Below are 17,951 nucleotides of genomic sequence, written 5' to 3'. Positions count from 1 at the left end.
CGAACCCCATTGAAGTCAATGGGCGACCCGAGCATTTTTGTATATCGCCGATGCTCACTAAGGTTTTCATTTGTGAAAATCGGGGCAATTCAAGAAAGTGATGGGAACGACACAGCAACGGATAGGGCAGGCGAGGGGCTACATGTTGGGCTGCATCTCAAGTTCCCAGGTCCCACTATTAAGCCACAATAGCGGCAAGAGTGCCCCCCCCCCCCCCGCACTGTCAGCATAAAGATCGTTCTCCTCTGCCACAGCAGTAACAGCTGTGGCAGAGAAGAACGATGTTAGCCCATTGAATTCAATGGAGCCGGCAATACAGCACGTTCCACTGAAAGCAATGGGCTGCCGGCGTGCGTGGGATGAATTGTCGGGAAGGGCTTAAATATATAAGCCCTTCCCTGCAATTCATCCAGAAATGTGTAAAAATAAAAAAAATATACTGTATATACCGGCGTATAAGGCGACGGGGCGTATAAGACGACCCCCCAACTGTCACCTTATACGCCGGGAATACAGCGGAGCAAAAAATAAAAATCATTACTCACTTCCCCCGGCGTTCTGCGGCGCTGCTGCAGGCTGTCGCTCCCTCCTGGTCCCCGGCAGAGCATTGCTTTCTGGACGCAGAGCTTGAAATCCCCGCCTCCAGAAAACACACGTGCCTTCAGCCAATCACAGCCAATGACAATGATGTCATTGAATGGCTGTGATTAGCTGACGGCGTGTGTTAGCTAATCACAGTAGCTTTCTGGAGGCGGGGATTTCAAGCCCTGCGTCCAGAAAGCAATGCTCTGCCAGGGACCAGGAGGGAGCGACAGCCTGCAGCAGCGCCGCAGAACGCCGGGGGAAGTGAGTAATGATTTTTTTTTTTGACACTTTCTTTTTTTTGTATTACCGGCATATAAGACGACCCCTGACTTCAGAGCAGATTTTTCGGGGTTCAAAAGTCGTCTTATACGCCAGTATATACAGTATATACTTACCTTGTCCCGGCAGACGGAGTTCAGCGCGGCCGGCCTACAGTGGGTGTGAAGGGGGTGTGAGTCAGACCTGCCCCCTGATTGGCTCAGCGCTGAGTCTGACTCACACCCCCTTCACACCCACTGCCGGCCGCCGTGGCTGAACTCCATCTGCCGGGACAAGGTAAGTATATATATATATATTTTTTTATTTTAACACATTTCTGGATGAATTGCAGGGAAGTGCTTATATATTTAAGCCCTTCCCGACAATTCATCCCGCGCACGCCGGCAGCCCATTGCTTTCAGTGGAACCTGCTGTATTGCCGGCTCCATTGAATTCAATGGGCATACATCGTTCTTCTCTGCCACAGCTGTTACAGCTGTGGCAGAGAAGAATGATTTGTCTTCTATATGTTCTCAATGGGGTCGGCGCTGCTGCCGCCGGCCCCATTGAGCGCATATAGAGAAGAGAACAGGAATCGCAGATCGCAGATAGGTGCGATCTGCGATTTCTATGGCCTAAAAAGGACCCTTGGGGTTCTTGAAGCCTAAAATCCCTCCTAACGCTCTCCCTATAGCAGCTCCGGCATCAACAGCACTTTCCCTGAACTATGTCAGAATGCATCTGTGGCGAGCCGCGGGCGGGCAGATTTTAATACTCGGGTGACACCTGATCTCGCCAGCCACTCACTGCAGGGGGGTGGTATAGGGCTTGAACGTCGCAGGAGGAAGTTGTAATGCCTTCCCTGTCTTTCTATTGGCCAGAAAAGCGCGCTAACGTCTCAGAGATGAAAGTGAAAGTAACTCGAACATCGCGTGGTACTCGTCTCGAGTAACGAGCATCTCGAACACCCTAATACTCGAACGAGTATCAAGTTCGGACGAGTACGCTCGCTCATCTCTAATCTTGAATTTAGATAGTTTTTGAGATTTTTCCTGCCGTACGTTTAGCATGGGTGCAAAATTATGTTGGTAAATGTTTTTATGCAAAGAAATTATTGTTGTGCCCAGATATTTAGTACCCTCATATTGCCAGTAAAATGAGTACTTATTTTGTAGATAGTATAATATATCTTTAGAAATATTTATAGGCAAAAGCTGGGATTTTTATGTGTTTTTTAGTAACAGGAAATCTTCAATGCATTATCTAGAGAGATTTTGGGATCTGTTAAAGTCAAAATACTATCATAGTATAGTGATATTAAATGGGTGCCATCTCCAATCTGGGCCCCTTTTATTGAACGGTTTTCTCTAAGATCCTGAGCTAGTTGTTCTAATGGTAATTTAAATATCAGCGGAGACAATGGGTAAGCCTTGTCTGGTGCCATTTGTGATATTGAATTCTGTGATAGGGCCCTATTTGTAAAGACATGGGCTGAGGGGTTTGAATACAATGCAGGTATAGCTTGAATGAAAAGCCCCCAAAGCCCATTTTACCCAAGGCCGCAAATAAATATGACCAGTTTATGTGATCAAATGCCTTATCGACATCTAGAAATGACAGAAATTCAGAAATTTTCCTAGATTCCATGAAGAGTGTGATATTTAAAACCCTTCTGGTATTATCCAATACCTGGTGACATAAATTCCACTTGATCTTCCTTGATTAATGATGGCAAAATTAGTGCCAATCTAGAGGCTAATATTTTTGCATAGATTTTGATTGGTGTTCAATTATGAAATAAGTTGAACATTTTTTGGGAACTTCTGGGTTTTTTTACTGGGTTTTTTATTGCTTTGGGAAAGGTAACTATTAAAGCTAGCTGATTTTCCTTTGGGATCTTCTGTAACCACTAACTTTTTTTTTTAATCAGATTTTTTTAGAACGTTTTCAGTACAGCAATAACAGCATCTCGCATTCCAATAATCACAGAAGGATGATGTCAGATACAAGACACATTCAATCTGTAAATACAATCTCAGACTATGGAAAATAACAAATCACCATTGAATAAATGACAGAATAAGGCATGGGTTCCAAAAAGGAGACAAATAATCCTTAATAGCTTAGAAACCCTCACAGTGAAAGAACAGAACAAAAGAAAAAAAAAAAGAAGAAAGCAGACAAACAAAGTTAGGGAAAGGGGGCGGGCAGGGTGGGGAAGGAAAATGGGAAGGAAGATTGATGGGGGGAAGGGGATCTTAGAGTGTGATCCAAGTATCACGTAGCCAATTCAGCTGAGAGTCTCAAACTCCGCCAAGGGGACCAGATCTTGAGAACGTTATTGTGCGTGTTCCTAGACCAGCTGTGCAACCCCCAGGTTATAGAGAAGATCCCCTCTCTCTTTCTATTGAGCCAGCGTAGGCGGGAGGCTTTGTTTCCACAGTAGGGGAATTAAAGCTTTAGCTGCCTCCAAGAGAAAAGCAATCAGCTTATTCCCCAATGGGTGAAAGCAATAAAAAGGCTTCCAGAAATGGACCATCTCCAGAGAAATGGACAGATTGGGGGAGATTTTATGTAAAACTCTCTCTATCCCCTTCCAAAAGAGTGTCAATATCGGGCACCTCCACCATATGTGTAAATAAGAACCAATATCGTTCTTGCATCTCCAACAGATTCCCTGGGGAGCAAGTTTATGCTCAAAGAGCCATTGTAGAGTTTTATGACCAAAAGTTTATAATGTGATTCTTGTGATAAAATGCACGGAGAGAGACCAAAGGATGTACCTAAAATTAACTTCATTTCATTCGTAGAAAAAGAGATACCCAATTCCTTCTCACAAGAAGTGAGAAAGGCTGGTTTATTTAACAGAGGGGGAGCAATTAAATTTTTGCGCAGCATAGAAATTGTTCTAGAGTTGGGTTTGTTCTCACACAGCTCCCTTTCAAAAGGGGGGTCTCGTGGATTTATACGACCTAAGGAATTCCCCAAACGTACCGACTATCTGAGCCTACTGTAAGAAGGAGAAATTCTGTGATGGTAGGAGGGTTTTTAAAATTGTGGGTGGGGATAGGTGAGCAAGAGCTTGTAAATTACTCAGTGAGTAACTCGAATATCTGCCATACCAAAATAGTACCCAGGTTGGGGGGGTAGGTTGAGCACCCTGTAAATAGAACGTAATGGTAGGATCGGAGAAGGCCCAGGTGCAAGATTTGACCTGAGCTCATACCACACTCCACATGGACCTCTAAGCAAGGGATTAAAGGTCCTAGTTCTGTAATGACACCTTGACGATATCCAGAGATCTTCAACTAGAGAGTCCCTTCCATAACCTTTAATTAGGGCTGGAAGTAACTTGTCCTTGGATGGATGGACTAGATTCATCCAATAACGCAGTTGGAAGGCACAGTAAAAGTCGTAAACATTGGGAAGATCGAGGCCGCCCTCCGAACCTCTCCTAATCATCAAGCTGTAGGCTAGTCTTGGTCTCCTTTGCCTCGAAATGAAGCCAGAAAAGAGAGAGCGGAATGTCTTAAAGAGGATAAATGGATGAATATAAGATTTAACAATGTTCTTCCTGCCGAACCAGGAAATAAATGGGACATCATAAGCTCTCAACAGATTTCTAACATGTTCAAACAATGGTACAAAGTTAGCATTGTACATGTTCTCTGCCTTTTTAGATAATTTCCCTCCTAGATAGTCCAATGAGGACTCCGACCATACAAAGGGAGAGTTGGCCCTCAAGGCTTCACAACGAGCCGTGTGAATGGAGATGTTCAACACCGTAGATTTTGAGAAATTGATCTTGAAATTAGACACACATCTGCTCCGTGAGCCTGTTGAGACTCCTTTCCAGATCAGTTATCAGAAATACAATATCATCAGCAAACGCCGCTGTAGAGAGAGAGGGGTCACCAAATTTCAGGCCCTTTATGTTGCGGTCTTGTCTGATCTTTAACAGTATGGGCTCCAATGCCAATGTAAAAAGTGAAGGTGAAAGAGGGCAACCCTGTTGTGTGCCATTTCTAATGTCGAATGGGGGTGAGAGGATATCGTTAATTTTGAGTCACGCGTATGGGCACGCATAAAGGGTAAAAATAGCAGACACAAACTTAGCAGTTGAAGCAACCTAGAACTCTTTCCATATACCTCCAATCGACCTTGTCAAAAGCCTTTTTAGCATCAGTACCTACTAGGGCTAAGGGTATCTTATGAAACTGAGCATAGCGAGCTGCATTGAGTAGTCAAAGGCAGTTATCTCTACCCTCTCTTCCGCCAACATAGCCAGCCTGTTCCTTATTAATCAGGGACTGCATGAAGGCCTCCATTCTTTTAGCAAGATGTTTGGCCCAAAGTTTCATATCCAAATTGATTAAGGAAATTGGACGGTAACTTTCAAAAAGTTCCGGATCTTTATTGTCTTTGTGGATCAGGGTAATGTGGGCCTCCTGAGATTGTTTTGGCAGCGATGTCCCCTGTAAGAGGTCATTGAACAAATCAGTCAATCTGGGCTTTAAGATGGATTGAAAGGTTTTGTAATAGTGTATAGTTAAGCCATCTGGGCCTGGACTTTTGTTCAGTGGGCATGAAACTAGTAGTTTATCGGCCTCGTCTTGGGTAACGGGGTTGATTAAGGCAGAAGCCTCCATGGTACTCAATTTAGGGATATAAACCTGCCGTAAGAAGGAGTCTATTAGGTTAGTAGGGTTTGCATTTTCACTGGTCAGAGGACTGCTCTTAAGATTGTATAGATTGGAGTAATAATTCTGAAATTCTTTCACTATGTCGGTAGATGAGGTCGACGAGGTACCCAAGGTTTTTTTTTATAGAGTTAATTGCATTTTTAGCATGGACTTTTTTAATTAGGGAAGACATAAATTTACTCCCTCTATTACCCTGGACGTAGACTACATGTTTTAGATGGAGTTGTTTTTTATTAAATTTGGATTCTAGACAAAGCCTTAGAACATTCCTCAATACAGTCAGTTCCTCCAAATTATTTTTAGTTTGAGAGAGTTTCGGAGCCTGTTCCAACTTTGCTATTAGGGCTAATTTGTCATCAATCTCTTTTTGGAGACGTTTTTTTAATGCGGGAGCCCAAAGCTATCAACAGGCCACGCACAAAAGACTTGTGAGCCTCCCAAGCTATCGGTGTCTCCATGTCTCTATTAGCATTGAAGTGGAAGTATTCTTCTAAGGATTTGGATAGTTGTTCTCTCTCCATTCTCGAATCTAAGAGTGAAGCGTTAAGTCTCCATCTCCATTCGCGTGAAGGCGGCCGGGGCGAACGAAGGACAATATGTACTGGTGGATGGTCAGAGATTGTCATCGACTCTATCCCAGCTTTGGCTAGCAATGTAAGAAGGTCAGAGGAAATAAAAATATAGTCGAATCTCTGAAAAGAGGAGTGGATCGGGAAAAAAAAGAATAATCCTTGGTTGAAGGATACAGGGAACGCCACGCATCAACTACACCTAGCTCTTGTAAGTATCTGAGAATGACCTGTGGAGGAATCTAGTAGAGGATTGAGAGCGACATTGAAATCTCCCGCTATCACCAGCTGTCTTACTACAAAGTGTTTAAGCACCTCTAACTGTTTTAGCAACCATGGAATCTGGTCCACATTAGGGGCATAAAGATGGGCGAAAGTCATTTTGACATTGTTTAAAGATCCCTTTAAGAAGAGGACACTACCCTCTCCATCCTTATACTGAGCCTTGTTAATAAAATTAATAGTTTTGTGGAAGAGGATTGACACCCCCTTGGAAGCCGACGTGAGGTGAGTATTGCGGAGAGCTTGAGGAAAGTGCCTGCCAGGCAGCAAGAAGTATTTATCTCCTTTAAAATGTGTTTTCTGGAGAAAGAGAATTTTAGTATCATACCTTTTGAGAAGAAGAGTAATGTTATGCTCTTGAATGGTGAGTTGAGACCTCTGACATTGAAGGACGTGAGACGTAGATCACCCATGACGATAAAACTGTACTAAAGCAAAGTGAGACAATATAATGTGAGATAAGAGTACACATACTTTAACACTCTATGAGACTTTATGGAGAGTCCCCCTAGGGGAATCGAGGGCCGGGGAGAGGAAAGGGAGATAAGTAAGGAAAGTGTGAGGAGGGAGGGGAAGTAAGGAAGTAGGGAGCAAGGAACAATAAAGAAACAGACTTTAGAAACTGAGGAAGATTGTTAGCAGAGCAGATCTGCTGATGTAATAGCACTTTAGAAGGAAGGCGGAGCTTAGCGCCCCTGCAACCTCCCCCAAAAGAGTGGGCGAGCCACAGAAGTAGATAAGTCCTTTCACCTCTGGGAACAAGAGAAACTTTAAGTCAGCCTTACCTGATAGGCACAACCTAGGACCCCTGCTATGGGGGGAAAGAATGTAGTATATAACATTTGCCATTAGTACAGCAATTGCCAAACAATAACAGTAACTGTAGCAAAAGTGAGGTTAGAGCAGATAAGAACAAATAAGAACAGTGAGGCAACAGAATTAGGAGCAGCGAGGGGATGTGCGTGGGCCCCTCCTCGTGGACTAAAACCAGAGTAGCCACCAGCACGTCCGCCCCCATTAAAACCAGGAGTGACAGTTCAGAGCACTTGAGGCCAGGGCCCACCCACACCAGGCCACAGGCTACAATTAATGAATGGAACATAAGCCAGCGGAGGACTTAGCCACAAACAAGTCAAGCCTGTAATGAAGGAAAAAGAATAAAGATATTATTTCACATCAACTCGTCTCTGGGTTTTATCTTTTTGTCCTTAGGAGACTTGGAGTTTCCAGCCAGATGCCACCTCTCAGGGGAAAACTGCGGAGGGTCCGGGAGCGGCTACCAGCACAGAAGATCTATAGGATCGATGTTGAGGAACCGCCACAATTTCTGAAGATCTTCCAGAGTGCGGATGTTAAGTTTCTTCCCCTTGTGGGAGATGCCCAGACCAAAAGGGAAAAGCCATGCATATTTTATGTACTTGGCCTTCATAACATCCAGGAGCGGACGAAGTAAGCAGCATTTTGCCAATGTGGAAGGAACAAGGTCCTGGAACATCTGTATGGGGGCATCAGCATAGCTAAGGTCTCTGCGGTTTCTTGCTGCTCTTAGTATGGCGGCTGCATCCAGAAAGGAGAGTAGCTTACAAATAATGTCCCTAGGTGGCTCCGCAGCTCCTGGTAGAGGCCTGAGAGCTCTATGAATACGCTCAATTATAATGGCGGGCGCTCTGTCAGCCCCCACGAGGGATTCAAAAATTTCTTTAGCGATCTTCAGCAAGCACTCCCCTGAATGAATCTGTGTAAGCGCTGCGGAATAAGTTGGCGCTATACAAATAAAGATTATTATTATTATTATATCTGTGGCAGGCCCGTAATGCGGACGTTACTGTGCCTATTTCTATTTTCCAAGTCCTCCTGCATTAATAGTGCCCTGTTTATGTGGGAGTGTTGCTCTTTAAGGACTTGTTCTAGTTGCAACGAGTGTGTGGTAATAGAAGTTGATGAGGCCTCCAGCTCCTCTACCCTGTGGCCCATCTGCCTGATATCTTCCTTAATCTCTGCAAGATCTGAGCTAATAGGGTGCAGGGCTTGAGAGATCAGGTCTCTCATAAAGCCCCTAGAGATGTTTTCACAGTCCTCTCGCTCTGAGAAAAGCCTCATCCTCATCTCCCTTACTTTGTGAAGGAGCGGGTTCCTGAGCCGGCGCCATCTTGGAGGGTGGCCGCGGGGATCGAGCGCTCCGCTCTTTGAAGAAACGCTGCATGTCGGGCTGTCCTCTTGCTGGTCGGGGAGTTCCTTGTAAGTCTGTGCCTCTTTCTTTGCCGATCTTTCCCATTTTGGTTTATTTGGGCTGCTGATAAGGGTCCCAGAAGGTGCCGCTCTGATGGAGCCCTGCACTCAGGCTTCCATCCTGCTCAGCGGTCAGGCTCCGCCCTTGTAACCGCTAACTTAAAGGCTTTACACATGCATGGTGATAAGATCTCTCAGAAAGTTTTGTAGTAAGCATTCATTCACCGGCTTGCAAGGAGTTGCTATGTTAAAGCTATTATGCTACTGTACTTGGGAAGTCATGTGTTTCTCTTGGGGTTACATAAAGGACAGGTAGATTAATATCTTTTAAGAACATTTGAACATGATGGGCTATGCTCCGAAATATGAATGGAAATATAAAGCTGAGTAGTAGTTCCTGAAGCTATTCGCTGCATCTATTGGGTTCACTAGTTTCTCTGCGTTACTTTGATCTAATAGGTAAAGAATCCAAGATTTAATATGCTGAGCATTAAGACAAGGGGCTAACAGTTACTCATATTCTGCATTGATATGCTTTGGAGTGTCTGCCTTATTGAAATAGTTCTTCTGCTTGTTGTGCTGATTGTGTTTAGAGATGAGCGAACACCAAAATGTTCGGGTGTTCGTTATTCGAAACGAACTTCCCGCGATGTTCGAGGGTTCGTTTCGAATAACGAACCCCATTGAAGTCAATGGGCGACCAGAACATTTTTGTATTTCGCCGATGCTCGCTAAGGTTTTCATGTGTGAAAATCTGGGCAATTCAAGAAAGTGATGGGAACGACACAGCAACGGATAGGGCAGGCGAGGGGCTACATGTTGGGCTGCATCTCAAGTTCACAGGTCCCACTATTAAGCCAGAATACCGGCAACAGTGGGGCCCCCCCCCTCCCAACAACTTTTACTTCTGAAAAGCCATCATTAGCATGGCATACCTTTGCTAAGCACCACACTACCTCCAACAAAGCACAATCACCGCCTGCATGACACTCCACTGCCACTTCTACTGGGTTACATGCTGCCCAACCGCCCCCCTCCCCCCCACAGCGCACACCAAAGTGTCCCTGCACAGCCTTCAGCTGCCCTCATGCCACACCACCCTCATGTCTATTTAGAAGTGCGTCTGCCATGACGAGGGACCGCAGGCACACACTGCACAGGGTTGGCACGGCTAGGCAGCGACCCTCTTTAAAAGGGGCGGGGCGATAGCCCACAATGCTGTACAGAAGCAATGAGAAATAGAATCCTGTGCCACCGCCATCAGGAGCTGCAAACGTGGGCATAGCAATGGGGAACCTATGTGCCACACACTATTCATTCTGTCAAGGTGTCTGCATGCCCCAGTTAGACCGGGCTTTTTAATTCATAGACACAGGCAGGTACAACTCCCTATTGTGAAGTCCCTGTCGACCGACAGCATGGGTGGCTCCCTGGAACCCACCGGCGGTACACAAAAATATCCCATTGCATTGCCCAACACAGCTGAGGTAGTAATGTCGTGCGTAATACAGGTGGGCTTCGGCCCACACTGCATGCCCCAGTCTGACTGGGGTTCTTTAGAAGTGGACACATGTAGGTTACACTCCCTGTTGACCCACAGCATGGGTGGGTGCCAGGAAGCCACCGGCGGTACATAGAAATATCCCATTGCATTGCCCAACACAGCTAAGGTAGTAATGTCGTGCTTAATGCAGGTGGGCTAAAAATTTATTTGATTACACTGTAGGCGAGGGCCCACAAAAATTGCTGTATCAACAGTACTAATGTACATCCCTAAAAATTGGCCATGGCCAGCCAAGAGGGCAGGTGAAACCCATTAATCGCTTTGGTTAATGTGGCTTAAGTGGTAACTAGGCCTGGAGGCAGCCCAGTGTAACGAAAAATTGGTTCAAGTTACAGTTCCAACGCTTTTAAGCGCATTGAAACTTTTAAAAATTGTTTAGAAAAATTATTTGAGTGAGCCTTGTGGCCCTAAGAAAAATTGCCCGTTCAGCGTGATTACGTGAGGTTTCAGGAGGAGTAGCAGGAGGAGGAGGAGGAGGAATATTAGACACAGACTGATGAAGCTGAAATGTCCCCGTTTTGGATGGTGAGAGAGAACGTAGCTTCCATCCGCGGGTGCAGCCTACGTATTGCTTACGTATCGCTGCTGTCCGCTGGTGGAGAAGAGAAGTCTGGGGAAATCCAGGCTTTGTTCATCTTGATGAGTGTTAGCCTGTCGGCACTGTCGGTTGACAGGCGGGTACGCTTATCTGTGATGATTCCCCCTGCCGCACTAAACACCCTCTCCGACAAGACGCTAGCCGCAGGACAAGCAAGCACCTCCAGGGCATACAGCGCTAGTTCAGGCCATGTGTCCAGCTTCGACATCCAGTAGTTGTAGGTGGCAGAGGCGTCACGGAGGACGGTCGTGCGATCGGCTACGTACTCCCTCACCATCCTTTTACAGTGCTCCCGCCAACTCAGCCTTGACTGGGGAGCGGTGACACAGTCTTGGTGGGGAGCCATAAAGCTGTCCAGGCCCTTAAAGACTGTTGCACTGCCTGGGATGTACATGCTGCTCGATCTCCGCACCTCCCCTGCTACCTTGCCCTCGGTACTGCGCCTTCTGCCACTAGCGCTGTCGGCTGGGAATTTTACCATCAGCTTGTCCGCAAGGGTCCTGTGGTATAGCAACACTCTCGAACCCCTTTCCTCTTCGGGAATGAGAGCGGGCAGGTTCACCTTATAGCGTGGGTCGAGCAGTGTGTACACCCAGTAATCCGTTGTGGCCAGAATGCGTGTAACGCGAGAGTCACGAGAAAGGCATCCTAACATGAAGTCAGCCATGTGTGCCAGGGTACCAGTACGCAACACATGGCTGTCTTCACTAGGAAGATCACTTTCAGGATCCTCCTCCTCCTCCTCCTCCTCAGGCCATACACGCTGAAAGGATGACAGGCAATCAGCCGGTGTACCGTCAGCAGCGGGCCAAGCTGTCTCTTCCCCCTCCTCCTCATCCTCCTCATGCTCCTCCTCCTCCTGTACGTGCTGAGAAATAGACAGGAGGGTGCCCTGACTATCCAGCGGCATACTGTCTTCCACCGCCCCCGTTTCCGAGCGCAAAGCAGCTGCCTTTATGGTTTGCAGGGAATTTCTCAAGATGCATAGCAGAGGAATGGTGACGCTAATGATTGTAGCATCGCCGCTCACCCCCTGGGTAGACTCCTCAAAATTACCAAGGACATGGCAGATGTCTGCCAACCAGGCCCACTCTTCTGAAAGGAATTGAGGAGGCTGACTCCCACTGCGCCGCCCATGTTGGAGTTGGTATTCGACTATAGCTCTACGCTGTTCATAGAGCCTGGCCAACATGTGGAGCGTAGAGTTCCACCATGTGGGCACGTCGCACAGCAGTCGGTGCACTGGCAGCTTAAAGTGATGTTGCAGGGTGCGCAGGGTGGCAGCGTCCGTGTGGGACTTGCGGAAATGTGCGCAGAGCCGGCGCGCCTTTACGAGCAAGTCTGACAAGCGTGGGTAGCTTTTCAGAAAGCGCTGAACCACCAAATTAAAGACGTGGGCCAGGCATGGCACGTGCGTGAGGCTGCCGAGCTGCAGAGCCGCCACCAGGTTACGGCCGTTGTCACACACGACCATGCCCGGTTGGAGGCTCAGCGGCGCAAGCCAGCGGTCGGTCTGCTGTGTCAGACCCTGCAGCAGTTCGTGGGCCGTGTGCATCTTATCGCCTAAGCTGAGTAGTTTCAGCACGGCCTGCTGACGCTTGCCCACCGCTGTGCTGCCACACCGCGCGACACCGACTGCTGGCGACATGCTGCTGCTAACACATCTTGATTGCGAGACAGAGGAGGAGGAGGGTGCTTTAGTGGAGGAAGCATACACCTCCGCAGATACCAGCACCGAGCTGGGGCCCGCAATTCTGGGGGTGGGTAGGACGTGAGCGGTCCCAGGCTCTGACTCTGTCCCAGCCTCCACTAAATTCACCCAATGTGCCGTCAGGGAGATGTAGTGGCCCTGCCCGCCTGTGCTTGTCCACGTGTCCGTTGTTAAGTGGACCGTGGCAGTAACCGCGTTGGTGAGGGCGCGTACAATGTTGCGGGAGACGTGGTCGTGCAGGGCTGGGACGGCACATCGGGAAAAGTAGTGGCGACTGGGAACTGAGTAGCGCGGGGCCGCCGCTTCCATGATACTTTTGAAGGACTCAGTTTCCACAACCCTATACGGCAGCATCTCAAGGCTGATGAATTTTGCTATGCGGACGGTTAACGTTTGAGCGTGCGGGTGCGTGGCGGCGTACTTGCGCTTGCGCTCCAACACTTGCGCAAGCGACGGCTGGACGGTGCGCTGAACTACACTGCTGGATGGGGCCGAGGACAGCGGAGATGAGGGTGTGGGTGCAGGCCATGAGGCGGTAGTGCCTGTGTCCTGAGAGGGGGGTTGCATCTCAGTGGCAGGTTGGGGCACAGGGGGAGAGGCAGGGGTGCAAACCGGAGGCGCTGAACGGCCTTCGTCCCACCTTGTGGGGTGCTTGGCCATCATATGTCTGCGCATGGTGGTGGTGGTGAGGCTGTTGGTGTTGGCTCCCCGGCTGAGCTTTGCGCGACAAAGGTTGCACACCACTGTTCGTCGGTCGTCAGGCGTCTCTGTGAAAAACTGCCAGACCTTAGAGCACCTCGGCCTCTGCAGGGTCGCATGGCGCGAGGGGGCGCTTTGGGAAACACTTGGTGGATTATTCGGTCTGGCCCTGCCTCTACCCCTGGCCACCGCACTGCCTCTTGCAACCTGCCCTGCTGATGCCCTTGACTCCCCCTCTGAAGACCTGTCCTCCTGAGTAAGCGTTGCACACCAGCTGGGGTCAGTCACCTCATCGTCCTGCTGCTCTTCCTCCGAATCCTCTGTGCGCTGCTCCCTCGGACTTACTGCCCTTACTACTACCTCACTGCAAGACAACTGTGTCTGATCGTCATCGTCCTCCTCACCCACAGAAAGTTGTTGAGACAGTTGGCGGAAGTCCCCAGCCTCTTCCCCCGGACCCCGGGAACTTTCGAATGGTTGGGCATCAGTGACGATAAACTCCTCTGGTGGGAGAGGAACCGCTGCTGCCCAATCTGAGCAGGGGCCCGAGAACAGTTCCTGGGAGTGTTCCCGCTCCTGAGCAGGTGTCATTGTAGTGGAGTGAGGAGGCTGGGAGGAAGGAGGAGCAGCAGACAGAGGATTCGGATTTGCAGCAGTGGACGGCGCAGAACTGCGTGTTGACGATAGGTTGCTCGAAGTACTTTCTGCCATCCAGGACAGGACCTGCTCACACTGCTCATTTTCTAATAACCGTCTCCCGCGTGGACCCATTAATTGGGCGATGAATGTGGGGACGCCAGAAACGTGCCTCTCTCCTAATCGTGCAGCAGTCGGCTGCGACACACCTGGATCAGGAGCTCGGCCTGTGCCCACACCCTGACTTGGCCCTCCGCGTCCTCGGCCGCGTCCACGTCCTCTAGGCCTACCCCTACCCCTCAGCATGCTGTATTACCAGTGATTTGATTTAACAGGCAGGAAATAAATTGGCGCAAGACTACAGGCCAAATATAATTTTTTCCCTTTTTTGAAAACGAAAGGCCCCACTGCCTCTAGTGAATGAATAATCTAAGTTTAATAACTGTGCTGTGGCCCTGCTAATGTGTCACAGAACGTGAGGGTAGCAGAGTTATTATAACTCTGGCAGAGCAGGTATTTTTTTTCCAAATTAAGGAAAGCAAATGGCGAAGCCAGGAGTAAAACGTAGCTGGGTGCGTCTGATTTTTAAACGTTGCACACGCAGCCGACACGTGTCCACCGCCCTTAGGACGGACAGAGGCAGGACAAATAGAAAATTTTTCAGTTTTTTTCCACCAAAAGGCAGCACTGCGTATATTAAATGAACATGAGAAGTTTAATAACTGTGCTGTGGCCCTGCTAATGTGGCACAGAACTTGAGGGTAGCAGAGTTATTATAACTCTGGCAGAGCAGGTATTTTTTTTCCAAATTAAGGAAAGCAAATGGCGAAGCCAGCAGTAAAACGTAGCTGGGTGCGTCTGATTTTTAAACGTTGCACACGCAGCCGACACGTGTCCACAGCCCTTAGGACGGACAGAGGCAGGTCAAATAGAATTTTTTTCACTTGTTTTACAAGCAAAAGGCCGCACTGCGTATATTCAATGAATAATAACTGTGTTGTGGCCCTGCCTACACAATTCTTTCCCTGCAGTATCAATGGAGGGTGCAATGCTCTGCAGAGGCGATTTTGAGAAGAAAAAAAATATGCAGCACAGCTAACAGCAGCCAGCACAGTACTGCACACGGTTAAATATGGCCCTAGAAAGGACCGTTGAGGTTCTTGAAGGCTACACTCACTCCTAACACTCTCCCTGCCTATGCAACACTTCTGTCCCTAATGCCGGGTGCAACGCTCTGCAGAGGCGATTTTGAGAAGAAAAAAAAATTGCCACTGCTAACAGCAGCCAACACACAGCTATCAGTGGCCCTAATAAGGACCTTTGGGGGTCTTGAAGCCTACACTAACTACCAATTCTTTCCCTACAGCAGCTCCGGTACAAACAGCACTGTCCCTCATCTAACTCACAAGGCATCTGAGGCGAGCCGCGGGAGGGGCCGACTTTTATATTAGGCGGACACCTGATCTCGCCAGCCACTCACAGCAGGGGGGTGGTATAGGGCTTAAACGTTGCAGGGGGAAGTTGTAATGCCTTCCCTGTCTTTCAATTGGCCAGAAAAGCGCGCAAACGTCTCAGGGAAGGAAGTGAAAGTAACCCGAACACCGCATGGTGTTCGTTACGAATAACGAACATCCCGAACACCCTAATATCCGCACGGATATCAAGTTCGGACGAACACGTTCGCTCATCTCTAATTGTGTTAGCTTGTTTTGTGTTTCAAGGGCTTGAATATTATCAAATATCTCTTGAAAAAGTACCTTTCTTTCTCTTTTTCACATAGTGTCCTAGCCTTATGATTGAACTCCTTATGAATGCTTTGTGTGCTTTCTACATGGCATAAGGATTAAGGCCTCCCTCAGGCTCCCTTCACACAGGTGCTTTTAATGAAATCAGCACCACTCTAATTGTGTACAACTCTCTAATTGTTTACAATGGGGCCACTCACACAACCGCAGACAGCTGCTTGAACACAGTGCTTTCCAGTTGCCCCTTTGAAATGAATGGGCAGCATTTTAAAAAGCGGCACAACTTGGTACCGAATTTTTAACAGCACTAAATACCCTAGCTACACTACGTGAGAAATAAAAGCAATGCTCACCTAACAGGTGCCGTTCAGGTCCATTCCGTTGCTCTCCGGCGCTCCTTCAGGCTTCCCGTGCATTTGTCAGCGCCGACAGAACATCTATTATTGGTAACTGAGATTGAAAACCCTGCCTTCAGCAAGAGATTGCTCTAATTGGTTGTCGAATGCCCGCTCAGCCAATTAAAGCCGGCGCCCGATGCACCAATCACAGCCATTCATTGAATGGGCGATGCACAGTGTTTAAAAATGCTGAAACGTCCAAAAATAGAACATGCACCGCTCAAAAATCAGCTGCGGCTGTGTGAGCAGTCACATTTAAAACAATGGGTGCATCGCACTTCGATTAGTGCGGTGCTGAAAGTGCCGCACTAATCGTGGTAAAAAGCGCCTGTGTGAGGGGGCCTTACTTTGTGGGATGTAATGTGTTTTTGTGTCCTGGGTGAGATAGCAAAAAGTTATTGCTTTGCCATAGCTATGCCAGCGTTTTATTATATTGTTCCTTTTGAATATATTGAATATTGTGTAAGAAACTCCTCTGTTTATTGTTTGGAGCATAAATGGAGGCTATTGTGTAGATTGTGTTGTTTATAGAGCGGATTAGTATGACATTCCTTCTTTGTACATCTATTTCCTCTTGGATAAGCTGAAAGGCTATAGAATTTTTTATTGCAATTAACACTCCTCTAGACTTGGAATTGGGACTGAAATATGTTGGGCTATTTCGGGTGTTTTATATGAAAAGCATCCTTTATATGCCTGTTTTTAAGGGCTTTTCATCTCTTTAACATTACCATCTTGATCATTAAAATTGATAGTAAGGAGGGGGGCATGGCCTGATGTAGACCTAGACGGATGGATGACAGTAAGCTCCTCTCGGTATCAGCCTTCTAAGCTACAGTATAAAGAGTTCATTTCATTCCACCAGCAGCTGAAACAATTCGGAGGTCCCTTACTATAGGGACCTACCATGACCAAATGTAGGCACATCAGAGCTCCACCCCAACTGGTCTTGGACTTCTTCACGGCAAGACCATGCTGCAGCATCCAGCAGCCCGTCCTCCCCTGCAGGCGCATCAGCAAGTGTGGAGTCAACGGTGGCTTCTCCTTACTCTATCACACCCACCGCTAATCCCACGGGGATAGCTGATTCTCTAAGGAGATGAGAACTGGAGGACCTACAGCTGAGGAGGGTGAGTGGAATTGATATAAATTAGCAAATCAGTCCCACTGTAACAGGCAAGATGGCATTCATGCACATGTCACATAGAAATATGACTCCCTCACCATCTGCAAGTCGGGAGAAGCAAAGACCTAGGCTGTCTACTTCTCTCTCACTTCACAAAATGGCTCTTCCAATATAGAAGACCCTATTGCTAATGTACCCTCCACTAGTCAGCTGGCATCTGAGGACTTTATTAAGAATATGATACTGGCACTAAGGGGCTTAATCCAAAGTGATATTAATCACTTATCTTCAGTTATTAATTTCAACATGCAAGAGTTGGGAGAGTGCACAGAGCATCTAGAGAATAAAATGGAGGAAATAACCTCATCTTACAACAATCTGATTGATACCCATTATGCCCTTAATGAAGAGGTAGCCTTCATTAAAAATAAACTTGTAGACCTTGAGGATAGAAACAGATGCAACAATTTAAAATTTCGGTGAGTATCTGAGAATATAGGTCAAGCTAAATTAAAGGACTTTCTATCTAAGTTTATAATTAGAGATGAGCGAACACGTTCGGCTCCGCCCCTTTTTCGCCCGAACACCGAACTTTGCGAACACTTCAGTGTTCGGGCGAAAAAGTTCGGGGGCCGCCGTGGCAGCGCGGGGGGGTGCGGCGGGGAGTGGGGGGGAGAGGGAGAGAGAGAGGGCTCCCCCCTGTTCCCCGCTACTGCCGCCCGCGCCGCCGCGCATCTCCCCGCCCCCCGGCGGCACCCGGACACTTACGCGCGAACACTGCAGTGTTCGGCAAAGCCGGTGTCCGGGTGCGGATGTGTCCGTAACGGACACGTTCGCTCATCCCTATT

Source organism: Eleutherodactylus coqui, chromosome 3 (genome assembly GCF_035609145.1).
Source record: "Eleutherodactylus coqui strain aEleCoq1 chromosome 3, aEleCoq1.hap1, whole genome shotgun sequence".
In the NCBI taxonomy this organism is placed as follows: Eukaryota; Metazoa; Chordata; class Amphibia; order Anura; family Eleutherodactylidae; genus Eleutherodactylus; species Eleutherodactylus coqui.
This window is presented reverse-complemented; position numbering follows the sequence as displayed.